The sequence below is a fragment of the Hemiscyllium ocellatum genome, chromosome 21 (assembly GCF_020745735.1).
Source record: "Hemiscyllium ocellatum isolate sHemOce1 chromosome 21, sHemOce1.pat.X.cur, whole genome shotgun sequence".
Lineage (NCBI taxonomy): Eukaryota > Metazoa > Chordata > Chondrichthyes > Orectolobiformes > Hemiscylliidae > Hemiscyllium > Hemiscyllium ocellatum.
Genome location: NC_083421.1, coordinates 54,186,854 through 54,212,743, shown reverse-complemented (window position 1 = coordinate 54,212,743; position 25,890 = coordinate 54,186,854). Strand labels below are relative to the sequence as shown.

General features: G+C 42.8%; 1 protein-coding gene across 2 annotated transcripts in view; it reads right to left on the bottom strand.

The window, feature by feature from the left end:
• LOC132825890 (SH2 domain-containing protein 3C-like) overlaps window positions 1-25,890 on the bottom strand; it is a 185,818-nt gene that overhangs the window by 133,553 nt on the left and 26,375 nt on the right. The gene's annotated exons all lie outside the window — the stretch shown is intronic.

Here is a 25,890-nt window from a genome sequence, read left to right as displayed (position 1 = left end):
TGAATGGCAAGGCCAAGGGGCTGGTCAACTGTTCACTCCTGACATCCTGTCCAACGACGTGTGCACAAAGATTGCCATCAGGAGGAGGGACCCTGAAGCTTTCCTTTTTGCCCTTCACTTGCCCAAATTGCAGCACCCATCCCACCAACCCCAAATCACTTTAGAAATTTCATCTAGTCATGGAATTTTCAAAAGAAAAGAAATATTTGAGTTTTATTGGCCAGTATGTGTACAAAGTTCTGACACCCCAGTATAACTGGGGGTCACGGGATTTACAAATTAGTCAGTGAGGGCCATCTATGGTTGCGAGGGAGAAGAGAAAGTTGAGAAGTTCCCAGGGCTTGGGAGTTCAATTGTTTGGGAGCCAGGAGAATTCAAATGCTCTCAGCTATTTCTGGATTGCATTCCAACCCAGCATGTGTGGTTGATTATGAGAATGCCTGGTGCGGTTTAGTGACTTAATGACATCTTAAAATAACAATCAGTCTATGAGACCTCTGTTTAATGAAATTATGTAGTTTGGGAATGATGTTATGTTTGCTTTTAATCATGGCCTTCTCAGTGGCTTTGAGGTTAAAGCTGTAAGGCTAAATGGAAATGTGCATTTTTTGTACAGGATTCAGTGACAAGGTTAGAGTTTTCCCAGCCAGCTCTCATTAACCCAGACTGGGTCCCTGTAAGCAGATGTCAAACATCTGTAGACGCAAGGGGAAGAGAATGCTTATCCCCACCATATGAAGAAAGAAACGATGGGAAGTTACTCTTGGATGTAGTTCTATGTCTTCCTGTGATTTGTTAAAAAGATAAAGCAAGACATGCATTTAGAAAGCACCTTTTTATGCGCTTGAGATTCCCAAAGCACTTTCAGCTCATTATGTACTATTAAAATGTAGTCACTTTTTTATTATTAGAGACATAGCAGACAGCAACCTTGCACAAACATAACCGAACGGTTGCAACACAGACGCAGGCCATTCATCTCATCATGTCTGTGCCACTCCATGCAATGGCAGCTCAGCTAATCCCACTCCCTTGCCTTTTCGCACAGCCCCACAATTCTTTTCTCCTCTGATTGTAACCCTTCAGGAAGCTGTGATTGAATCTGCCTCCAGCACACCATCGGTTGTACATTCTAATCCTAACTAGTTGCCGTGTGAAAATGTGTCTCCACACGTCCAGCGTCCCTCTAAGTTGTGCACGGCCACTCAGAGAGTGTGTGTACACCAAGTAGCATTCCAACCTCATTCTGATACATTCACTTCCACTTTCTCCAGCTGTTGCCAAACACAGCTCTCAGAAGTCCACGTAGAGCTTGGAGAAATTCAGGGGAGCATTGCTCATATCGCTATTGCTTGTTTTGCCAATCATCATAAACTGGAGTCCTTTGGTTCTTGACTCTGCATCCAGTCAAAACAATTTCTCCTTTTCTATATTGTACAGACCCCTCATGATTTCAAACATTTTGATGAAATCTCTTCACAGTCTTCTCTAGAGAAGATCAACAAGATAATCACTAGGTAATCTTTTTAAGAGTTAAATGCTGACCAGAATAACTCCACAAATCTGCTTTTGTATAGTGCTGTGGAATCATTTTAACTGTTGTGAGGGTTCATGTTTCATCTGATAAAAAGTCCCTCTAGCACCACTCCCACAGTTCTACACTAAAGTGTCAGCTTAGATAATAATGCATATAAGTATCATTTGTACCCAAAGCTTTCTGACTCTGTGGTGTGAGTGACACCCTCTCAGTACAACAAATATTGGCTGTAGCCAGGGAAAATCGCAAACCTCTTCACAGAAAATATGCTACTGGCCTTAAATTCAACCATACAGTTCATTGTTAACCAGGAATACAGAGGCATTTACAGAGAAATAATTCCACTGTGTGAAACTTTGGAATATTTCCTTGGCAATAATTCTGTGAATTATTGACATAATACCTCAACATATCTAAATAATACAATCACTGGCTTCAGTATGATTTTATGAATAAAATGTTCCATCTTTCTTTCTGATTGGTGTGTGCTAACCCTGTGCTATTCTACAAGCAACCAATCAGAGTCAAGAACCATACTTCACTGCATTATATTTTTCAAGGCAAAATTAATTTTTAAATAAGTGACATAACTTCAGCTTCTCAAAGCAGAGGTGAATAGATTCAGCAGGGAGTTCAATGGTTATTGGAGGTAAATGGAACTCAAACTACAAGCATGTTAGCCATGATCTTATTCAATGACAGAGCAGCCTCAAAGCTCAAATAACCTATCTCTACCCCTGGTTCATATGTGTGTAAAAGTCCCCAAGAGTCAAGTGCAGGTCAGAGTTTGAACAAAACTATGGGCCACTGAATTAGCAATAGAGACAGTTAATGAACAGAGCTGAAAATGTGTTGCTGGTTAAAACACAGCAGGTCAGGCAGCATCCAAGGAACAGGAAATTCGACGTTTCGGGCCAGAGCCCTTCATCGGGAATCACAGCTCTCAGAAATCCACGTAGAGGTTGGAGAAATTCAGGGGAACATGTGTTTCCTGCTCCTTGGATGCTGCCTGACCTGCTGTGCTTTAACCAGCAACACATTTTCAGCTCTGATCTCCAGCATCTGCAGACCTCACTTTTTACAGTTAATGAACAATTGTGTACCTGTCATCAATGTCACAGGAGTTCAGCTAACATTCAACAATGATATGCCATGGAGAACTTGCATCTTTACCACCACTCTGAAAATGGGGGGTTGTGGAATGGGTGGAGAAGGAAAGGACTTGATGATAAACTTCAGCACATTATTCCCCAAATAATGCAGTATCAGGTTCTGTGTGACATTCTTGCAATTATAATATTATAACACGAAATCTCACCCAGATAGAATCATAGAGTCATAGAGATGTACAGCATGGAAACAGACCCTGCAGTCCAACCCTTCCATGCCAACCAGATATCCCAACCCAATCAAATCCCACCTGTGAGCACCCAGCCCATATCCCACCAAACCCTTCCTATTCATATACCCATCCAAATGCCTCTTAAATGTTGCAATTGTACCAGCCTCCACCACATCCTCTGGCAGCTCATTCCATACACGTACCACCCTCTGTGTGAAAAAGTTGCCCTGTAGGTCTCGTTTACATCTTTCCCCTCTCACCCTAAACCTATGCCCTCTAGTTCTGGACTCCCCCACCCCAGGGAAAAGACTTTGTCTATTTATCCTATCCATGCCCCTCGTAATTTTGCAAACGTCTATAAGGTCATCCCTTAGCCTCCGACGCTCCAGGGAAAACAACTCCAGCCTGTTCAGCCCCTCCCTATAGCTCAAATCCTTCAACCCTGGCAACATCCTTGTAAATCTTTTCTGAACCCTTTCAAGTTTCACAACATCTTTCCGATAGGAAGGAGACCAGAATTGCATGCAATATTCCAACAGTGGCCTAACCAATGTCCTGTACAGCCGCAACATGACCTCCCAACTCCTGTACTCAATACTCTGACCAATAAAGGAAAGCATACCAAACACCTTCTTCGCTATCCTATCTATCTGCAACTCCACTTTCAAGGACCTATGAACCTGCACTCCAAGGTCTCTTTGTTCAGCAACACTCCCTAGGACCTTACCATTAAGTGTGGAAGTCCTGCTAAGATTTGCTTTCCCAAAATGCAGCACCTCGCATTTATCTAAATTAAACTCTATCTGCCACTTCTCAGCCTATTGGCCCATCCGGTCCAGATCCTATTGTAATCTGAGGTAACCCTCTTCGCTGTCCACTACAACTCCAACTTTGGTGTTATCTGCAAACTTACTAACTGTACCTCTTATGCTTGCATCCAAATCATTTATGTAAATGACAAAAAGTAGAGGGCCCAGCACCGATCCTTGTGGCACTCCACTGGTCACAGGTCTCCAGTCTGAAAAACAACCCTCCACCACCATCCTCTGTCTTCTACCTTTGAGCCAGTTCTATATCCAAATGGCTAGTTCTTCCTGTATTCCATGAGATTTAACCTTGCTAATCAGCCTCCCCATGGGGAACCCTGTCGATCGCCTTACTGAAGTCCATATAGATCACATCTACTGCTCTGCCCTCATCAATCTTCTTTGTTACTTCTTCAAAAAACTCAATGAAGTTTGTGAGCCATGACTTCCCACGCACAAAGCCATGTTGACTATCCCGAATCAATCCTTGCCTTTCCAAATACATGTACATCCTGTCCCTCAGGATTCCCAACAGCTTGCCCATCACCAAGGTCAGGCTCACCGATCTATAGTTCCCTGGCTTGTCTTTACCGCCCTTCTTAAACAGTGGCACCATGTTTGCCAACCTCCAGTCTTCCGGCACCTCACCTGTGACTATCAATGATACAAATATCTCAGCAAGAGGCCCAGCAATCACTTCTCTAGCTTCCCACAGAGTTCTCAGGTACACCTGATCAGGTCCTGGGGATTTATCCACCTTTAACCGTTTCAAGACATCCAGCACTCCCTCCTCTGTAATCTGGACATTTTGCAAGATGTCGCCATTTATTTCCCTACAGTCTATATCTTCCATATCCTTTTCCACAGTAAACACTGATGCAAAATATTCATTTAGTATCTCCCCCATTTTCCGTGGCTCCACACAAAGGCCGTCCAAATAACTTCCCTGAATGTATTCCTGAGTAAGTAGGAATTGGGATATCATGTTGCAGCTGTACAGGACATTGGTGAGGCCATTTTTGGAATACTGTGTACTGTATAATTATGGTTGCCCTTCTAATGGAAAGATGTTGTTAAACTTAAAAGGATTCAAAAAAGATTCACAAGGATGTTGCCAGAACTGGAAAGTTTGAGCTATAAGCAGAGGCTGAATAGGCTGGAGCTTTTTTCCCTGGAGTGTCGGAGATTGAGGGTTGATCTTATAGAAGTTTATAAAATCGTGAGGGGCATGGGTAGAAGCCAAGGTCTTTTTCCTAAGGTGGAGGTGTTCACAATTAGAGGACATGGGTTTAAGGTGAGAGAGGAAAGATTTTAAAAATATCTGAGGGGTAACTTTTTCACTCAGAGCGTAATGTGTGTTTGGAATCAGCTGCCAGAGGAAGTGGCAGAGATGGGTACGATTACAACATTAAAAGGCACCTAGATCATAGATCTGCTACAGTGCAGAAGGAGGCCATCTGGCCTATCAGGTCCATGCCAATAATCCAAAGAGCATCTCACCCAAGCCTACTGTATCCCATAACCCTACATTTCCCATGGCTAATCCACCTAACCTACATATCCCACAACACAATGGACAATTTCAGCATGGCCAATCCACCTAACCTCCACGTCTTTGGGCTGTGGAAGGAAACTGGAGCACTTAGAGGGGAACAACACAGAAGCATGGAGAACATGCAAACTCTGCACAGTAGCCTGAGGTTGGAATCAAACCCATGTCCCTTGCGCTGTTAGGCAGCAGAAAAGGCTTCGAGGGATATGAGCCAAATGCTGGCAAATGAGACTAGGTCAGATTGGGATGTTTGGTTGGCGGTGATGAGTTGGACCAAAGGATCTGTTTTCCTGCTGTATGATTCTAAGATTCTATATGTGACATATTAAATTCTTGCAAAGAAATCACAACAACACAATTTGGGTGGAATGTGTATAATGTCAAAGAAAAGCAGGGAGTTATCCCTGGTGTCCTGACTAGTATTCAACATCCACAGTGGTTAAAAAAAAATGACTGGTCATTGCTAAGCTATGTGGGAAATATGTGGGAATAAATTGACTGCAATTAGGACACTTAAAAAGTACTTCTACAATGTTAGAGCACTTCAGTACATCTTATGGACATAACAGGTGCTATCTAAATGTAAATTTTTCTTGTTTATTCCATTTTTATTCGTCAGTTTAAATTAAGCAGCATAACTAGTGAAACAAAGTAGGCATTTACTGCTAAACATGAATTAATAAATAATTAAAATTTTACTCATTTATGAGGCGTTTACTATGACTTTATGATACGTGATCTTAAGTACTTAACACTCCTGCACGTGAATACATAAACTCTGCGTGTTACAGAGTAACATTCCAAGATATTGTTTACCACACATAATGTAACCTAATGATTGTACAGATTATCGTGACAAAAGTCTCTGACCGAAACGAAAGATGTGAAAGTAATTTTGTGCTGCAAACTTCCATTTGAAGCTGAGTAATCTGAGCTGAGGAATATCCGTCTAAAATATTTCTTACTTTTTCAATTCATTTTTCATCACATTAAAATGTCAGTGAGGTGGAATTTGATTGCAAATACTGAATATTGAGCACGGAGAGGTGATAAAGCCCAAGGGACCAGCGCCATCTAGCTGATCTCCCTCTTGCTCTTTCTTCACGCTCTGAGCCCCAGCTGTCTGCAGCAAGATAATCACCACAAATACATTTCCTGGCTTGCAAAACAGCTGCAAATACATTCCAGTGACATATTTTACCACGTTTACAAAACAGTGCGTTTCCTCACACTGAACAGTCGCACAGCATTATGAAGTTCAACCACTGGTATGTCATAGGACCCCTTTTCCCAACACGAATCTATGTATATTTTAAAAATTCAAAAATTGTAATTACATTTTTTTCTTCCTCACCGAGTTTTTCTTTTGACTATTTTTGGTCAACCATGGAATGGTGTTTGTACTAACAGGGAAACTAGCTGGGAGCACTCACCGAACCTCATTGGGCGAGGCTCTGACTTCTGCTGTGTTTGTTAATTCAGTTCTCTCACAGCATAACACCTGGAAACTACTTTAACCTAGAGTATCTAATGATGTTATCACTATGGGGTGCTGCACTGTCAGAGGCACTAGTTTTCAGATGAAATATTAAACTGAGATCTCCAATCTGTCCTCTCAATTTTTTCATAGGTTCCCATCTATTTTGATTTAGCGCAGGGAATTTACCCCTGATGTGCTGATCCATATTTATCCATCAACCAATATCACCGAAATAGATTATCTGGTAGTTATTTCATTAATGTTTTGGGATCCTGCTGTGTACAGGTTGACTACTGTATTTCCTACAACAATATTTTAAACAAAAACTTGATTAGCTGTAGAACACTGGACTATCTTGTGACTGTGAGGTAATACCAAGTTCTACTGCATTTTAAAATGATAATCCAACATTTAAATTCACATCTTTTGCTGTAGCAAAATGGAGGAAGGCATCACGTAGGATCCCTTGTCTGTTTTCAGTTACTTTTCTTGCCCGCTGAGGACTAGCACCAATGGGTGTCACTGGAAAGGAGGTACAACTATGGTGGATTATTTTCTCAGATCCACTTCTTCTCCAACTATCTGTGAATTAGTCGTGTCACAAAATTGAGACTAGTTAATTCAAATTAAAACAAAAACTAGCAATAGTGAAGAAAGAACAAGTTTTGACGCACTATCTGTCCCATCAATTGAGGCAAACATCGACTTCCCCTTCTACCACACTTTGCATTTGCCCACTGATCCATTGGGTGGAGCTAGTCTCCCATTGGGTCAGGATTGCCAGGTTTATACATGAATGCCAATTGAAAGGGATATGACCGCAGAGGAAGAGGTCTACATCTTGTTTTGTTGCTCAATCTGAAATGCAATTTTTAGCTGAGAGATCACAGAAAACAGAATAGTAATGTCAGAACGTGTACTGGAGCAAACAGATTCTAATCTCGTTGATTCTCTGTTTTGCTCTCTATCTTGATCTCAGTTCTTTTTGGCTCCTTCTTGGTTATGGTCTGTCTGTTTATCTGTCTATCTCTCCCTCTCCTTCGCTCTTGCTCATATTAAATTTATCTTTTTGTCTGTTTTTCTCTCTCTGATAGCTCTGTCTATATGTTTGTCTACCAATTCTTTAATCTGCCCATCTGAGCCATTCTATGATCTGCCTATCTTAGTTTTTCTTTTTCATTAGTTTTCTATAAAACTTTCTATAGTTTTGATTGTCTTTAAAACAAAATTATTTGGGGTTTGGATCTACATTTGCAATTTATGAAACTGCTGTGCACATTACAGCACGTCATACATATCGTCTACCAATTTTGAACTTAGCCACTAATTTATTTGCATACAGAAATCCAAGTCAGTTGGATCAGAAATAGTTTGGCTATTTTAACTTCTCTTTTACAGTTTCTGTTAGGTTTTGTTTTACCTTCCAAAGTGATTTAAAAATAAACAAAAAACCCCAACTCCCTTCCTGAATATGGTCCCTTCTGATTCCCCTGTCATATTTCTTTCTCCCAACAGCTTCAATATCTTCCCACAATTGAGAAGAATGTGTCTTTCAACAGGATTAACCCAAGGCTTGTTCACTGAACCTGTGACCATGGTGAAAAATGTAAATGAGCGGTAAAATTCATAGCTGCTAATTGCAACTCATGGGTTTGCCACTCATTTACCCTGAGAAGTTGTTGGGATTTCAGAGGAGACCGTGGCCTTACTTTATAAAATAGACAGGAATTCTCTTTAATACCCTGGCAATATTTGTACCTCAATTAACATTATAAAGACAGATGATCTGGTCATGGCATTGCAATTTGTTTGTGTGCGAACTGGCTTCCACACTTCCTACATTGCAACTGTGACTACTCTTCAAAAATTCTTCAATGACTGTAAAGTGCTGTTGGACATCCTGAGGTCATGACAGAGTTTAAATAACTTGACCCAATTTTTCTTCTTTTAAAACCAAACCGTGTTGAAGAGCTGCCTCCTCTTTTTAACCACAGCCTCCAGCTACGAGGGGCCACTACCACATCCTGTACTCTCAGCTAATATTCTGCATTCATGACAACTCTGGTTAGCCAGGCAACATGGGGCATGTTCTCTTTAAAGTAATTCCTGTTCTATTCAAACTGTGCATTTATCTGACCAGAAACTCAGTTTGCACTGAAGCTTTGTGAAACAAAGTGGGTTGTGGGTGGGGGAATGGGAGGAGGTGAGGGTAGTCGAATGCATGTTTAGATGTTGCAAAGAGCATGAACGCTCTGCACCAAATGTATGCAATGTCAGCTTTAACGCTATCTCAGAGATGTCTTGCATTAGTTAGTTGAGAGGTGCCGTGCAGTGTTTTGATACAAGCATGTAAGGGCACAGCACTGAGACAGATGATATCTATTCACTTCCAAAGAAAAAGATGGCATCTAAGCCACTCATCTTCAAGTGACACCATCTCTCTTCTCAGTCTCATATTATTCCTATTTTGCCGTTTATAATGCAGCTCAATAAGGGGAAGCTATTTGTATCTCTGACAGGAAACTGCTTCACCCATCAAGACTAAACAGATTCAGCACTCAAAGGCAATGTCTGTTTTTCAGATTTCCGTAACATGCAAATTTTTTTTGAGTTTATAACTGTAAATTTAGCACTGAAACCATTACCTTCCCATTTCGCACTGAAGCTATTATATGCAGAAGCCAATTCTCTCCTCTCCTAAAACTACCGTAAAGGATAATCAACTTGCATTTTTAAAAACTAATTTACCAGATCTAGTTATTGCTGACAAGCCCAGCATTTGTTGCCAATCCCCAACTGCCCTTGACCTAACTGTCTTGCCAGGGCCATTTAAGAAGGCAGTTAAAAGTCAACTACATTGGAGTCAGTAGGTAATAGACTCAGATTTCCTTCCCTGAAGGACTTTAGTGAACCAGATGGAATTTCACTACAATTGTCTGTAGCTAGTACTAAGATAGCTTTTAATTCCAAATTTTATTGAATTCAAATCACCATCTGTCTTGTTGGGATTTGGACTCCTATCCACAAAATCTAACCTGAGGCCTCTGGATCACAAGGCAAGTGATATCACCATCAGGTGAAAGGCCATCAACCTGAAGCATAACTGTTTCTCTCTCCATAGATTCTGCCTGACCTCGTGACCTGTTTTTACCTCAGACGTCCAGCACTTACAGCCATTGGCATTTGTATTTGTTCTCGTGATGTTGATTGGCAAGATTTTTACTGGGCTTGTTCTGGCTAAATCTGAGTTGTGTCAAGTTTTGGGAGGGATTCCCTTTGTGAGGCCTAGTGAGCCTTTTCATCATATCTCACCAGGTTCTCCTCATTAAAGCACAGCCCTGCCCTATTGCATCTTTGTAATCAGATCCCGGCTGCATTGTACCATACACGCTCTGGGAACTACTCACCACTCAGCAGTTACCCCACTATCACGTACACTCACCCCATCATTAAAAGACGCTGAGCATCCGGACAAACACTGCCAGTCTGAACCTGTCCTGCACGGCTTCTGACCTTTGCCCCAGATATGGCAGACAAGAGAAATATAGTGCCCTGCTTTGGGGGCAGGTTCTTGGAGATCCTGCTGGATGGAATAGTGCACAGCTGGGACCTCTTCCTCCTCCAGGATCAGCAGTGGAGGCCATGACATCAGACTCTGCCAGCCTGGACTGTGGTTGCTACCTGGGTCAGTGCGGTTTTAACCATCTGGAGAACGCTCAGCAATGTAGGAAGAAAGCCAATGACCTTCTCCACCCCCCTAGAGAAAGTGCCACCATGTTCTTTTCATTACCACTCATTTACTCTGTCTCTGCTACCATACCCATCTCACCAAGCTTCAGTATTGCCTGCAAAATCCTCCCCACTTGTTCTCAACCCCCTTAGCCCAAATGCCACCAGATCCTGTACACCCTGTGTGCTGCCTACTCACTCACTCAGGACACCTCCCCATCTGTGCCAAATGCTGCACTATTCATTTTCATCTCTCTTACTACTTATCTCTCTCTCTGTCTCATTGCAGGATCAAAATAGCACCCAGTAGGGCAAAGAGAGTCAAGACTGTTAATGGGCTCCCTGACAGCTTCCCGCCGCTTCGGTGAGGAGCACAACACCAAATGACTGACTAACCATTTCCAAGCCCCTGCACTGGTATCAGAGGCTGCCCTTAACTTATTGTGCCAGGACCCTCTGACTGAAGGCTATCCCCACTGAATTGTCTGAAGCCTGCTGACAACCATGACAAACTTCCTTTCTTTGTCTCCGTACAAATTGGTAAATGTAGGCAAAGCAAGGCAGAAACACTGTGAGCATCCAGCTAAGAGTGAGTGTGTGCGAAGTGAGCAAGTGAACAGCCCTGTGATGTGGCCTGTCCCCGGTCCATGTTTCTGAGCACACAGTGTGCTTGTTGCTGTATTATAACAATCGGAACTGCCGATGCAGCCTGAGGTGCAACATCGAAGTTGCAGAAACGTCCTGTAATTCAAGGAGTCTGCTTCCACACCTTTTCAGGAAGGTGCCATCACAATTCTATATGCTGACACATATCGGATGCCAATGGACATTGGGTGCATGTTGGCAATGCCCATGGAGCATGCTCTGAGAAAGTAGTGCCTGGTCCAACATGAAGGCCAAGCACACGTTTTGGTTTCTAAGGCAAATTTTGAGGTTAGATTCCCTTCAGCCCAACCAGTTCACACCGACCCTCCGAAGAGTAACCCACCACAGACCCATTTCCCTCTGACTAATGCATCTAACGATATGGGCAATTTAGCATGGCCAATTCACCTGACTTGCACATCTTTGGACTGTGGGAGAAAACTGGAGCACCCAGAGGAAACCCATGCAGACACGGGGAGAATGTGCAAACTCCACCCAGACAGTTGCCTGTGGCTGGAATTGAACCTGGGACCCTGGCACTGTGAGGCAGCAGTGCTAACCACTGAGCCACCATGCCACCTCATCCTTGGCATCCAGCTTGTTTGGTGAGTTTGGTAAGATAGTAAGTTGAATATTAGGGAGGTGAATCGGAGAATCAGTGAGTCTTTTCCTTTACTCACCACTGCCTAGCAAAAAGCTCACCATGCTGCTTATGTAAACCATGAAAAATGGAGTGAGCGCCTAACATCAAGATCGGCCTCATCAACTTCCTGCCCGATTCTGCCACACATCTCACCACAGTCCACATCACTCAGACCCCTGTAAGCTTCCATGCAATGAGACTGCTTCTGGAGTAAAGTATTGATCATCTTATTATAAGGAAACATGGAGGCTTTTCAAAGAAAATTAACCATAGAGGGGTGGGGGTGGGATGGAGCATTGGTTGCCTTACGAGGAAAGGTTGGGACATGTCAGGCTTGTATCCACCGGAGTTTAGAGGCTATTTGATTGAAACGTAAAATCCTGAGAGACCTTGATTGGATGGATGTTCAGAAATCAGGGGTTACTCATTTAAAACAAAGATCAGGTGAAATATCTTCAATCAGAGAATCATGAGTCTTTGGAACGCTCTTCCAGAAAAAGCAAGGGGGCAGACTGCCTGGATATATTTAGGGCAGAGGTGGATAGGTTCACATTATGCAAGGGGTTGAAAGGTTATCAGGTTGGCATTTCTCTGGTGCTAGAAAACATAATTCCACACTAAGGAGTTGCCCATTTAGGATAGAGGTGAGGAGGAACTAACACTTTCACCCAGGTATTGAATTGGAGTTAAAATTCTGATCCTTGTTTTCAAATCTCTCCATGGTTTCAGCCCTCAGTAATCTCCTTCAGTCACCCCACTGCTCCCCCCCCCAACTAAAATCTTCTAAATATCTGCAGTCCTCTCGTTCTGACTGCATTAACATCCCTGATTTTAATTGTTCCACCATTGATTCCCATGTTGCCTAGACCCTAAGCTACACAATTCACTTTTCTACATCTCTCTATCACCACCACCCCCCTCCCCACCTCCTTGAAGCCATTCAGAATCTGACAAGACATTTGGTCATCATCGAGTCAACTATCCTCCATGACTTTTTTTGTTTTTATGATCCCTCTGTGAAGCAATTTAGAACATCTTGTTACATCAAAGCTGCTATATAAGTATAAGTTGGCATTTACTCAACCATCTTCACTCTTTCACATTACAGGACAGCTACACACAATAATGGGTTGTCATTCACGAAATGACAGTGCTCATATATGCTGACCGCAAGCCACTGCACTGGCCAATTGTGCAATGACTGTAGACGATTGTAAAATGTTCAAAAATTTAACAATAATAAAAAAATCTGGAGCAAATCCGGCCAAAAAACTCCCCTGGCTTTAAGCATGGATCCTAATGGAGAGACTGCCATTAATGGAATAGAATGTGTAGGATTTGGTCCTGGAATAGAGTCAAATTTCCACTGATCAAAATATCTGGGTAACTTCCTCTCCAACCCTGAATAAATTAAGAATCCTATGTAGGTTATAAACTTTTCTTCCCTGGTATGAATGAGAAACTGTGGATTTCTTTGTGGAAAATGAATGGGAACTATTTAAAGAGACACTCTAAATCCTAAAAGGGATGTATTGAACATAAAACCCTTTAATGATATCAGACTTCCGACACAGTCCCATTCAGGACAGAGAAAAAAAACAAGTTTCAAAGTGAATGTTTCTCATTTATTAAAAGATAAGTCGTTGCTGGGGAAATGTCTTTGCAAACCTTCCCTCAATTTCTGTAAGTTAGCGATATAAATGTGAGCCAGAACAACCCGCATTTATGTCGTGCCTTTAGCATAGCACATGTCTTCTCATGTATTATCAGACAAAAATGAAGCTACTCTACTTTTTATTAACTAACCAACATTTTGAAGAAAATAAAACATTTGGGGTCCCTAGATGACCCTGTTAGTAACGGTGCTGTCCAATCTACTATTGAGCCACTCATATTAAATTGGATCCCATTCATCTGACCGCCCCCCCCTAAAACATATGCACTACCAACTGAGCCACAGCCCATGAGGGTCTGATTCACAGTATTACAGCCTGGTTAAGAAGAATCACTTCCCACTGATGTCTTTGTTCCAGCTTTGTAGTACAGGAATGTGGGTATTTAAGGGGAGAGTTTAATTGGATTGTAGTAGTTCAAGAAGGAAGCTCACCACCAATTACTGAAGTGAAAATGTGTTGCTGGAAAAGCGCAGCAGGTCAGGCAGCATCCAAGGAACAGGAAATTCGACGTTTCGGGCATAAGCCCTTCTTCAGGAATTACTGAAGGCCAACCATGAATGGGCAATAAATGCTGAGTCTCTCCAACTATTTCTGTTTTTGCTTCAGATTTCCAGCATCCACATTTCTTTGTTTTATTTGTTAAGCAGCTACAACAAATGACTATTGCTGCTGCAGCTTTTCCCTCCTGTCTGATTGTGTTAATCTTTTCATGCCTTCTAAATGTACTGCAGTATGTTCGCACTTGTGGCAGCTAACTGGGACTGTTCCCTCCATATTTCAGCTGTACCCATCTCCAATGGAGAGGCTACTGATCCTTCAGTGCCATGTGTCCTCCTATGGTTCATCCAGACTTTGGAGCCCATACCACACAGAGGGAAAAATAGTTAGTCTCCCAGAAAGTGTGGGTTCAGGACCTCCATTTGGTTGCAAAGTCAAGGTCCCATATCCCATGGGAAAATCCTGCCTATAGCCCATGGTTGCCAAGCATTGACTGTTTTGGACCATGTGAAGAGTGTAACCGAGCCATCTAAATGAGAAGGGTTCATTGTCACTCTGTACTGACTTCGGCTGGGCCAGTGACAGGGATGTTCGTCAAAGGTCCAATCTAGAATATTCACTAACATAACTCAAAAAGCAGATAACTGCTCAAGAACAACTCTGAAACTGTCCTTTGGCTGAGTCCAAAACTCATTTAGTTAAACTAACTTTCATTATGCCAATTGCCAACCTTTTCCAGCATTTTGAAGATCACATTTCACAATATGACTTATTATTAGAGAATAAAGCGGGTCTTAGTCTCCACACTAGTGACATGAGTGAGAAGATGTGAACACAACATCGGGTTGATTTTGACTTTAGGCAATGAGAGAAAAGTGTCAAGTAAATGATTTGACCACCACTTAGAAACTGCCCATTTTCATAGAGTCTGTACAGTGTGGAAACAGGCCATTCAGCCTCCACCCAGACCCATATCTTCTACATTTACTCTGACTAAGGCACCTAACATACACATCCCTGAACACCATGGGCAACTTAACACAGCTGAAAATGTGTTGCTGGAAAAGCACAGCAGGTCAGGCAGCATCCAAGGAACAGGAGAATCGACATTTCAGACATAAGCCCTTCTTCAGGGCTTATGCCCGAAATGTCGATTCTCCTGTTCCTTGGATGCTGCCTGAGCTGCTGTGCTTTTCCAGCAACATATTTTCAGCTCTGACCTCCAGCATCTGCAGTCCTCATTTTCTCCTCGGCAACTTAACACAGCCAATTCACCTAACCTACACATTTTTGGATGGTGGGAGGAAACAAAAGCACCTGGAGGAAACCTGCACAGACACAGGTCCACACAGACAGTGCCCAAGGATTGAATCAAGCCCGGGTCCCTGGTGCTGTGAGGCAGCAGTGCTAACTACTTAACCACTGTGCCACCCATTGTTTTGTGTTCCCATGGAAACAGATTTTAGAAATTGAGTCTAACAAGTAGTTGAACATCATGTTAAGCTTTAGATTTAGATTACTTACAGTGTGGAAACAGGCCCTTCGGCCCAACAAGTCCACACCAACCCGCCGAAGCGCAACCCACCCACACCCCTACATTTACCCCTGCCCCTAACACTACAGGCAATTTAGCATGGGCAATTCACCAAACCCACACATCTTTGGATTGTGGGAGGAAACCGGAGCACCCGGAGGAAACCCACGCACACACGGGAGAACATGCAAACTCCACACAGTCAGTCGCCTGAGGTGGGAATTGAACCCGGGTGTTTGGCGCATGTGAGGCAGCAGTGCTAACTGCTGTGCCACCGTACCGCCCATAAGCTATTGTGTAAAGTCAAGGTGATCTCAGCTTGCAGTGTAGTGTAAGTTAAAACTTCAGATATACACAGTAGGACTATGTTTGAGATAGCATTTGAAGTTTGAAACTTCAATCACCAGCTTCTGCATATATTATGAGTAATTTTCAATCCATTCAAGTGCTAATAAGTCATAATCTAACAAAATCCTATCAATGTGGAATGTTGATGGCTAGTATGGTTACGCCCAGTTCCTATGCAATTATCAGGATCACACAGGTTACCTCAAATTCTCAAGCTTCTGGATGAGGAAGGATGAACTGGCACCTTCTTTGTTCACCTGCAATGTCAGCTGGTCACAATAAGGTTAATTTAGAAAGGATCCCTTTCATAGAATCATAGCAGCACAGAAACAGCCTCTTTGGACCAACCGGTCCATGCTGAACATAATCCCAAACTAAACTAGTCCCACCTGCCTACCCCTGGCCAACATCCCTCCAAACCTTTCCTGTTCATGTACTTATCTAAATGTCTTTTAAACGTTGTAATTGTACCCATATCCACCACTTCCTCAGGAAGTTCACTCCCCACGTGAACCACCCTCTGTGTAAAACATTTGCCTCATGTCTTTTTTAATCTCTCTCCTCTCACCTTAAAAATGTACCCCCAGTCTTGAAATCCCCCATCCGAGGGAAAAGACAACTAACATTAACTCTATCCACGCCTCTCATTATTTTATAAGCTTTTACCTGGTTGCCTCTCAACTCACTACCTCCAGTGAAAAAAATCCCAGTCTATCCAGCCTTTCTTAATAACTCAAACCTTCCATACAAAGCAACATCCTGGTAAATCTCTTCTGAACTCTCTCCAGCTTGATAATATCCTTCCTATAACTGGATGACAAGAACTGGACGCAATATTCCAGAAGAGGTCTCACCAATGTCATGTACAACCTCAACATGACATCACAACTCAAAGGACTGAGCAATGAAGGCAAGCATATCAAATGCCTTTTTAACCACCCTGTCTATATTTGTCGCAAGCTTCAAAGAATTATGTACCTGCACCCCTAGTTCATCTGTTCTACAACACTGCCCAAGGGCTTATCATTAATTGTCTACACCTTACCCTTGTTTGTTGTGCCAAAATGCAATATCTCATGTTTATCCAGATTGAAGTCCATCTGCTATTTTTCAGCCCATTGACCCATTTGATCAAGAGCCCTTTGTAATCTTAGAAAATCTTGTTCACTGTCTACTATGCCACCAATTTTGGTGTTGTCCACGAACTTACCAACAATGCCTTCTATATTCTCAACTGAATTATTTGTGTAAATGATAAACAAAAGAGGACCCAGAACTGATCTCTGTGGAACACACTGCTGGTCACAGGCCTCAAGTCCCAAGAGCAACCCTCCACCACCACCACCCTCTGTCACCTGGCTTAACCTTGGATTGGCTTTCTCACAGACCAATTAAAATGAAATGATCTCTCAAAAAAAGCCAACTTTACCATGCTTTCTTGAGCTAACAAAATTGTGAATTTATTAGTTGCCAAACGCAAGAAGAAACAATAAAGCAACACACATGTACAGAATTAAAAATAAGAGGTGAATCCAACACAGATAAAAGCTAAAAATATTCTGAATCAGTCTCTGAGATCCATCAAGAGTTGATGGGATATTAAAGATAGTAAGTTGGATGATTCTGGCAGCACTGATTGTTGTGAATGAGCAATTGATTTTGATATACTTGGCTTTATAGATCTGCTAAAAAGCCTTCACCCTATTTTCTTTCAATGTGATTTCATTAGCTTTCTGGCTTCAGCAAAGAGAGAGACTTCCTTTCTCTTTTTTCACTTGCAACACAGGGATGAGTAGGGATTTTCTTAGTTGTGAACTTCACAGCACACACCTTCACTCATTTGTACACACAGACACATACTGAAATCAATTTTAACCCTGTTCTTGTGTATTGTTGAAAGGAGAAGACACAAGCATGTCTTTCAAGCACACTGCTGTATTTGCTTCTGTCATGTTCACAGTCTGTGAGAACTCATGGGAGATTACAGTTCAGTTTGCATTCATCTCTCCCTTTTGAACTTTTTCTCTTTGACACCCACTAGGTGTGACATTCCAGGATCTCCTTTGAGGCTGAGGGAAATCCATACATGCCTTACAGATAGACGCTGAAGTACAATGCTCAGAATGAACACTCTCAATTGTGTTTCTTGTTCCAATACTGCAAAGTCATAAGACAAGGTGTAATATTGGTTTGCCACAGGAATCTGTGCTCAAGCCAATTAACAGATATCTATCATCTTGGTGGCTATCAGGCTAAATACTGTGCCAGTTTCTGTTGTTTCTTTGCATTTTATCAGCTCTGCAATGATACCATCTTCAGCTAGAAAGTTCTTCAGCTGTTCCATCAATCATCTTCCTTCTGTCATAAAATCAGACATGGGAATGTTTGCTGATGGTTGCGCAATGTTCAGTAATATTTGCAACTCCTCAGATACTGAAGCAATCCATGCCTAAATGCAACAAGGCCTAAACAATATCTAGGCTTGGACTGATAAGTGGCAATTTACATTCATGCCACACAAGTGCCAGGAAATGACCATTTCAAACAAGATTGAACCTCACCATTGCCCTTTGATGTTCAATAGGACAAATATTACAGAATACTTCACTGTCAACATGCTGAGGGTTATTATTGACCAGAAACTATAATGAACCAGCATCTAAATACAATGGCAACAAGAACAGGTCAGAGGCTGGGAATTCTGTAACAGTTAATTCATTTCTTGTTTCCCTGGAACCTCTCTACTACCTACAAGGCACAAGTTAGGAGTGTGATAGAATGCTCTCCATTTGCCTAGATGATTGCAACTCTAACCACACTCAAGAAACTAGACACTATCCAAGATGAAAGCAGCCCGTTTGACTGGCACCCCATTCGCCATTTCGAACATTCACTTCTTCTACCACTGTGAAACAGTGGCAGCAATGTGTACCATCTACAAGATACATTAGTAACTCGCTAAGGCTCCTCTGGCAGTATCTTCCAAATCTGTGACCTAGATTACCTAGAAGAACAAGGGCAGCAGATGCAGGGGAACACCATCATCTGCAAGGTCTCATTTAAGTCACACACCAACCTGACTTGGAAGTGTAATCGCTGTTCCTTCAAAATTGATTCAAAATGGTGGAACTTACTCCCAAAAGGTTTTGTGTGTGTATCCAGATCACAAAGTCTACAGTCGTTCAAGCAGACAACTCAATGACATCGACTCGAGAGCAATTAGATTAGATTAGATTTAGATTAGATTACTTACAGTGTGGAAACAGGCCCTTCGGCCCAACGAGTCCACACCGACCCGCCGAAGCGCAACCCACCCATACCCCAACATTTACCCCTTACCTAACACTACGGGCAATTTAGCATGGCCAATTCACCTGACCCGCACATCTTTGGACTGTGGGAGGAAACCGGAGCACCCGGAGGAAACCCACGCAGACACGGGGAGAACGTGCAAACTCCACACAGTCAGTCGCCTGAGTCGGGAATTGAACCCGGGTCTCAGGCGCTGTGAGGCAGAAGTGCTAACCACTGTGCCACCGTGCCGCCCTCCAATTAGTGATAGATAAAAATGCTGCCCTAGCCAGTTACACCAAATTCTCTGAACAAATACAAAAAAAAATCTGCCTCAGGTGCTGTTTCTCCAGAGTACACAAGTCTACAGCAGGGAGGCTGACATTTGTGATAGAGGGTCAGATATATCATGTCAATTCTTTACCCTTCGGCTGAGTGGATTTAAGACTGAGATAGATAGGCTCTTGATTATCAAGGGGATCAATGGTTTTCAGGAGAAAGCAGGAGATTGGGGTTAAGAAACTTATCAGCCATGATTAAATGATGGAACAGTCACGGTGGGCTGAATGGCCTAACTTCTGGTCCTTTGTCTTATGGTCTTATGATCTTATTAATTTAATGTGGTCCATGCCCCACACTATTCCGTAGTCCTGAAAGCTCAATTTACACAAATGCTGATCCAATTCCTTTTGAAATAAATTTGTTGCTTTCTTTTTCCACCACCCTCACAGACAAAGGTTTCTGGGTCAGCTACAATTATTTTTGTTATTCCTTCACAGCATGCTGGTGTCTCTGGCTGGGCCAGCATTTATTGTCCATCACTAATTGCCCTCAAGAACACGTTGGTGAGCTGCTCTTTTTGAACCACTGAAGTCCATGAAATAAATTAATCGCTTCCTAGACTCTTATTGGTTATGATAGAAAATGTTGCCACGTTGCTAAGGCTAAAATGCACTGACTCAGCTCCTGTGGAAATGCGAAGTTGGACAAAGTTTTAATGTGGACAATATTTTCCCTGATCTGGAGCCAACAAAAGTCACCTGACTGGACATGTGCAGAAGGTACTTTCAAAGCATTCTGGAACCTTCAGTTGAATTGCCAGAAATTCAAATTCCACATTGTCACTGAATTCTAATGTTTAACTGGAGATGAGAATGGCCAGACATCTGGTTTCCTACTAGATGGTTTGATATTTAGCTGTGCTGGCTGCTGTTGCAGGTCAGATGTCCGAACATCTCTGTAGTGCACTGCAGATAGGTAGTCACACTCAGATAAAAGACATTTGTAAGGAGTCACACGAAGCTGGAAGTTACTCCCACCTTGCTTTCTAGAGATAATTATTTTCTTTTCTCAGCTCGCATAATCTCTATTGTCACTGTAAAAACCAGTTAAGGCGTTAAAATAATGCAGCAAAAAAAAACCTTGAAGAGAATCATGTGCCTCTAGTTGGCTGACAGCTCTCACAAAGGGTGACCCTTCATTCCTGGGGTCCTTGATCCTGGGGAAGGTCCACCATTGGCCAGTCTCATGCTTGAATGGAACAAGGTAAGGTCAGCTTTGCTGAAAAGGGATGACTTGGACTCTTATCAAGTCTTCAGCTGGTGTCCACAAGATTCCTCCCAGGCTTAATATTCATTCGTTGAGTTTTCTGTTTTGGTAGAACAGTTCTACGATCTAAATTGCTCAGAAACTATCATAACATATTCAATATTTAATCGTTTCTAACTCTGCGTACAAATCATTTGATTGGAGCCAAAAACGTTGCCTTACAATTTGAAGGTTTTGCAGCTGTAAAGCTTTAGTTGGTTCTCTTCCTCAAGATTGACATTGTTGCCTTTGTGAGTGAGATTCTAGTTTATTCAGAGTCAGCTAATCAAGGTGATTTGAGTAGATATGGGAAAATATTTTCTCTGTTGGTGTAATCAACAACAAGACAGCATTAATATTAAAGTTAGAACTGTAGCCTCAAATTTAGGAATCATGTTTTCTCAATAAAAAGTGGTGAAATCAGAACACCTTGCCTCAGAAGGACGCCAATTTAAATTTCATTGAAATTGAAATTTTCAAGACTGATGTCAATGGATTTTAGTTGGTTAAGGCTGTCTCAGGATAGCAGCACAGGCCATAAATGGAGGTAAGGAGCAGGTTGCACGTATGCTCGCTGAACTGGTAGATTTATTCTCAGATGTATTGTTACCATGCTAGGTGCAAATGTGTTGCTGGTCAAAGCACAGCAGGTTAGGCAGCATCTCAGGAATAGAGAATTCGACGTTTCGAGCATAAGCCCTTCATCAGGAATAAGAGAGAGAGAGCCAAGCAGGCTGAGATAAAAGGTAGGGAGGAGGGACTAGGGGGAGGGGCGATGGAGGTGGGATAGGTGGAAGGAGGTCAAGGTGAGGGTGATAGGCCGGAGTGGGGTGGGGGCGGAGAGGTCAGGAAGAGGATTGCAGGTTAGGAGGGCGGTGCTGAGTTGAGGGAACCGACTGAGACAAGGTGGGGGGGTGGGGAAATGAGGAAGCTGGAGAGGTACAGGTTGTCCTGGTTGGGTCCAAATTTTGTTGGTTGGAATGTAGTTCGGAGTCCGTGTGGGATCAGTCGGTTCCTTAGGCAGGTGCTGAGGAAGGAGATGTGGCTGTGGTAACGAGTCTGTTTGAGAACGTGGCTGAAGAGCTTCTGTGCAGAGGAGATGACCTGGGGGGTGCAGTGAGAGAGGGACTCACTGAAATCCTTGTAGAGGGAGGAAGAGAGCTTCTTCAAGGAAGGCATCCTTGTAAGAGGATTCGCAGTAGGTTAAAATCTTCGAGTAAAAAATGAGGTCTGCAGATGCTGGAGATCACAGCTACAAATGTGTTGCTGGTCAAAGCACAGCAGGTTAGGCAGCATCTCAGGAATAGAGAATTCGACGTTTCGAGCATAAGCCCTTCATCAGGAATAAGAGAGAGAGAGCCAAGCAGGCTGAGATAAAAGGTAGGGAGGAGGGACTAGGGGGAGGGGCGATGGAGGTGGGATAGGTGGAAGGAGGTCAAGGTGAGGGTGATAGATTTGGACCCAACCAGGACAACCTGTACCTCTCCAGCTTCCTCATTTCCCCTCCCCCCACCTTGTCTCAGTCGGTTCCCTCAACTCAGCACCGCCCTCCTAACCTGCAATCCTCTTCCTGACCTCTCCGCCCCCATCCCACTCCGGCCTATCACCCTCACCTTGACCTCCTTCCACCTATCCCACCTCCATCGCCCCTCCCCCTAGTCCCTCCTCCCTACCTTTTATCTCAGCCTGCTTGGCTCTCTCTCTCTTATTCCTGATGAAGGGCTTATGCTCGAAACGTCGAATTCTCTATTCCTGAGATGCTGCCTAACCTGCTGTGCTTTGACCAGCAACACATTTGCAGCTGTGATCTCCAGCATCTGCAGACCTCATTTTTTACTCGAAGATCTTTACCATGCTAGGTAACATGATCAGTGAGCCTCCAATGGACTGCTGGTGTTCTGAGCCGTTTTCTATTTATGTGTCTTGGTCTGTTGTGGTAAGTGATAGCACTTCCAGTTCTATTTCTGAGAGGTTGGTAAATGGGGTCCAAATCAATGTGGTTATTGATGGAGTTCCAGTTTGAATGCCAGGCCTCTAGGAATTCCCATGAAAGCCTCTGTTTAGCCTGTCCCAGGATGGATGTACTGTCCTAGTCAAACATATCCGTCTTCCTCTGTGGGTATGGATTGTTTGTCATGTCGTTTGGTGGCTAGTTGGTGCTCATGTATCCTGGTAGTTAGTTTCCTGTCCATCTGTCCAATATAATATTTGTTTGCAGTCTTTGCAGGGTATTCTGTATATGATTTCATTCTGATGGTTGCAGGTAAGAGGCCCTTTAAATTCATTAGGAGCTGTTTCAGTGATATGGTCGGTTTGTGGGCGACCATGTTGCCTCGGGACCAGAGTGGTCTGGTCGTCATCTCCGAGATTTCTTTAATGTATGGCAGGGTGGCTAGAGTTTCTGGGTATGTTGTGTCTTCTTGTTTAGGTCTGTTGTGTAGGAATCGGTGGACTGCACTTATCGGGTACCCGTTGTTCCTGATTACATTGTCTGATGGCCTGCTGGATTTCTTCTGGAAGTCTGTTGTCTTTCAGGGTGGAGTCAGTGCTTCTCAGTGCTTCTTTGTCCCGGTCCTGGGAGTTCATCCCTTGTACTAGGCCAATTTTTTCCATGTCTGCGAGTGGTCAGTCTGACAGGTTCTTTATCCAAGCTTCTGAATTGTCTGTGAGCGTGGCCAGTTTTTCTCGTAGGTTTGGTCTTTTCTTTGTCTTGATTCGCTGTTGTTTAGTGGTGATGGTTTGTTCTAGTGTACTTGTCTATTCATGGTCAGTCGCATTAGCGTACAGAGTTTTTTGGCGCAAAATTTCTCATTTGTATTTGTGGAGTCATTTGTTATCATCATTTATTATTTCTTATAGCATCCTGCAGCTATTCTGTTCTGCTGTTCTTCTGGCTTGTGGGGTGTTGAGCAGTGGTTTATATTTGACACATCTTGGTAATACTGGTTTCCTGAGGCATTCGTGTAGGGGGGTAAGGAGTTTATCAGCTCTGATCCAACTGAAAATTGGAATTAGCACAAGGGACCTGAATGGCTCACTCTGTTCTTTATGTTGTTATTCTCCACAGTAGGATTCAACATAGAAACATAGAAAATGGCCATAGAAATAGTCCATTTGCCCTGTAGCCTGCTCTACCATTCAATGATCATCCAACTTAGTACCCTGTTCCCATTTTCTCCCCATATTCTTTGACCCCTTTACTCTTAAGGTCTATACTTAACCCTTCCTTGAAAACATTCAAAGAAGGGTTATAGCCTGCCCCATCTAGTTAAACTATGGTTCTTGGTTCTGAACTCACTTGTCATTGGCAACATCTTTCCTGCATTTATTCTGTCTAGTCCTGTTAAGATTGTAATGAAAGTCCCCCTCATTCTTCTAAACACCAATGACTATAGTTCCTCTACTGCTTGGGTTACTCCTGGATGCAGATAACAGTGAGCTTTGCAATGAGAATATATTCACCTGCATCTAACAATTAGGTCTGAAAAATTGTCCAAGCATGCAATGAACAGTTGACAGTTAAGTGCAGATCACAGAAAGACTAAACAGCCCAATGTGCATTATCTGACAATAAAATTAAGAATAGTTTGGTAAAGTATCAATGTTCTGTCCTTGAAACTGAAGGCATTTATTTTCTCCCTTGCTTATAGTCTTTATATTACCAGGTTAGCTTTCACATGCACTGAATAGATCAGCTAAGCAACATCCACGCAACATTCTCTGAGGAGCTGTGCACAGATGTCTTCAGAATGTCATGTTGCTTTCTGCTCAATACTGCACCATACTGGCACTGCTCCCAGGGAAACTGCTGCTGTACATGATGCAGTTATGCCATCCCATTTCTATGTATTTTATTGCTCTTTCATAGGATGTGAGTGCCATTGACTAGGCTAACAGTTACTGCCCATACCTAATTGCCCTTGAGAAGGTCGTGGGTTTTTTTGTAATATTAAAAAGAATGCTAAAAAAAAATTAATTAAACTGTAATAAGTTTTCATCTAGGGTTTCTGTGAAGGTCATTTATATGCAGCCTTCCACTCAGGCTCCCGATTTTAATCTCTGGGAATTCAATACTGGTTACAAGGCATCAGCACAAAGTGCTGAAGCTTATACAACAATATTGAGCAAGATTTTAACTCATTCAAGATCTAATCATTTATGCAGAATTTAAATCGACTCTATTGATTCACCGTTTGGGCCCCATTTTTAATTCCTTGTGGTTTTTGGTGAGTGGAGGTGGGATCTTACAAGCTGCTGCGAGAATTGGGGTTTTAAACTTGGCAACAACATGAGCATGAAAAATTACAGCTGCTTCTCATTTGGAAGGTAAATCCTAACATGAATTGTTGGGATGAATGGCCTGCTTCTGTGCTGGGATTCCAATGTAATCAGAGACATATCGCTAACGAAGTATCTAGAGTATCCCATGCAAAAAGATATTGAGGAGCAGATTTTAAGATTAGATTACTTACAGTGTGGAAACAGGCCCTTCAGCCCAACAAGTCCATACCGACCCGCCATCCACTCATTCCCCTACATTTACCCCTTTACCTAACACTACGGGCAATTTAGCATGGCCAACTCACCTGACCTGCACATCTTTGGACTGTGGGAGGAAACCGGAGCGCACACACACAGACACGGGGAGAATGTGCAAACTCCACACAGTGGGTCGCCTGAGTTGGGAATTGAACCCGAATCTCTGGCGCTGTGAGGCAGCAGCGCTAACCACTATGTCACTGTGCCACCCACAAACCAGCTATATTCATAGACAGGCAATATTTTAACAAGAGGCATGGTTTCTGTTTCACTCACTAGTTCTGGTTGTCATTGTGTGAACAGTTTACTCCTGCTCTCAGCCCTAAATCTTTCCTGTTTAATCTCAAATCTACGTCCCCTCATCCTAGATGCCTCATCATTGGAAATGGTTTGTTTGTTTATCTGTATCAAGGCTTCACTATTTTAAACATCTCCAAAATTCACCTCACAATTTTCTTTGTCAAAACAAAATCATCAAATGTTTTATTCAATAGGTACCTGCCTCTCAACTGAGATATAGTCATAGAGTCATAGAGCTGTACAGCATGGAGACAGACCCTTCCGTCCAACTTGTCCATGCTGACCCGATATCCCAACCCATCTGCCAGCACCCCGCCCTTATCCCTCCAAACCCTTCCTATTAATATACCCATCCAGATGCCTTGTAAATGTTGTAATTGTAC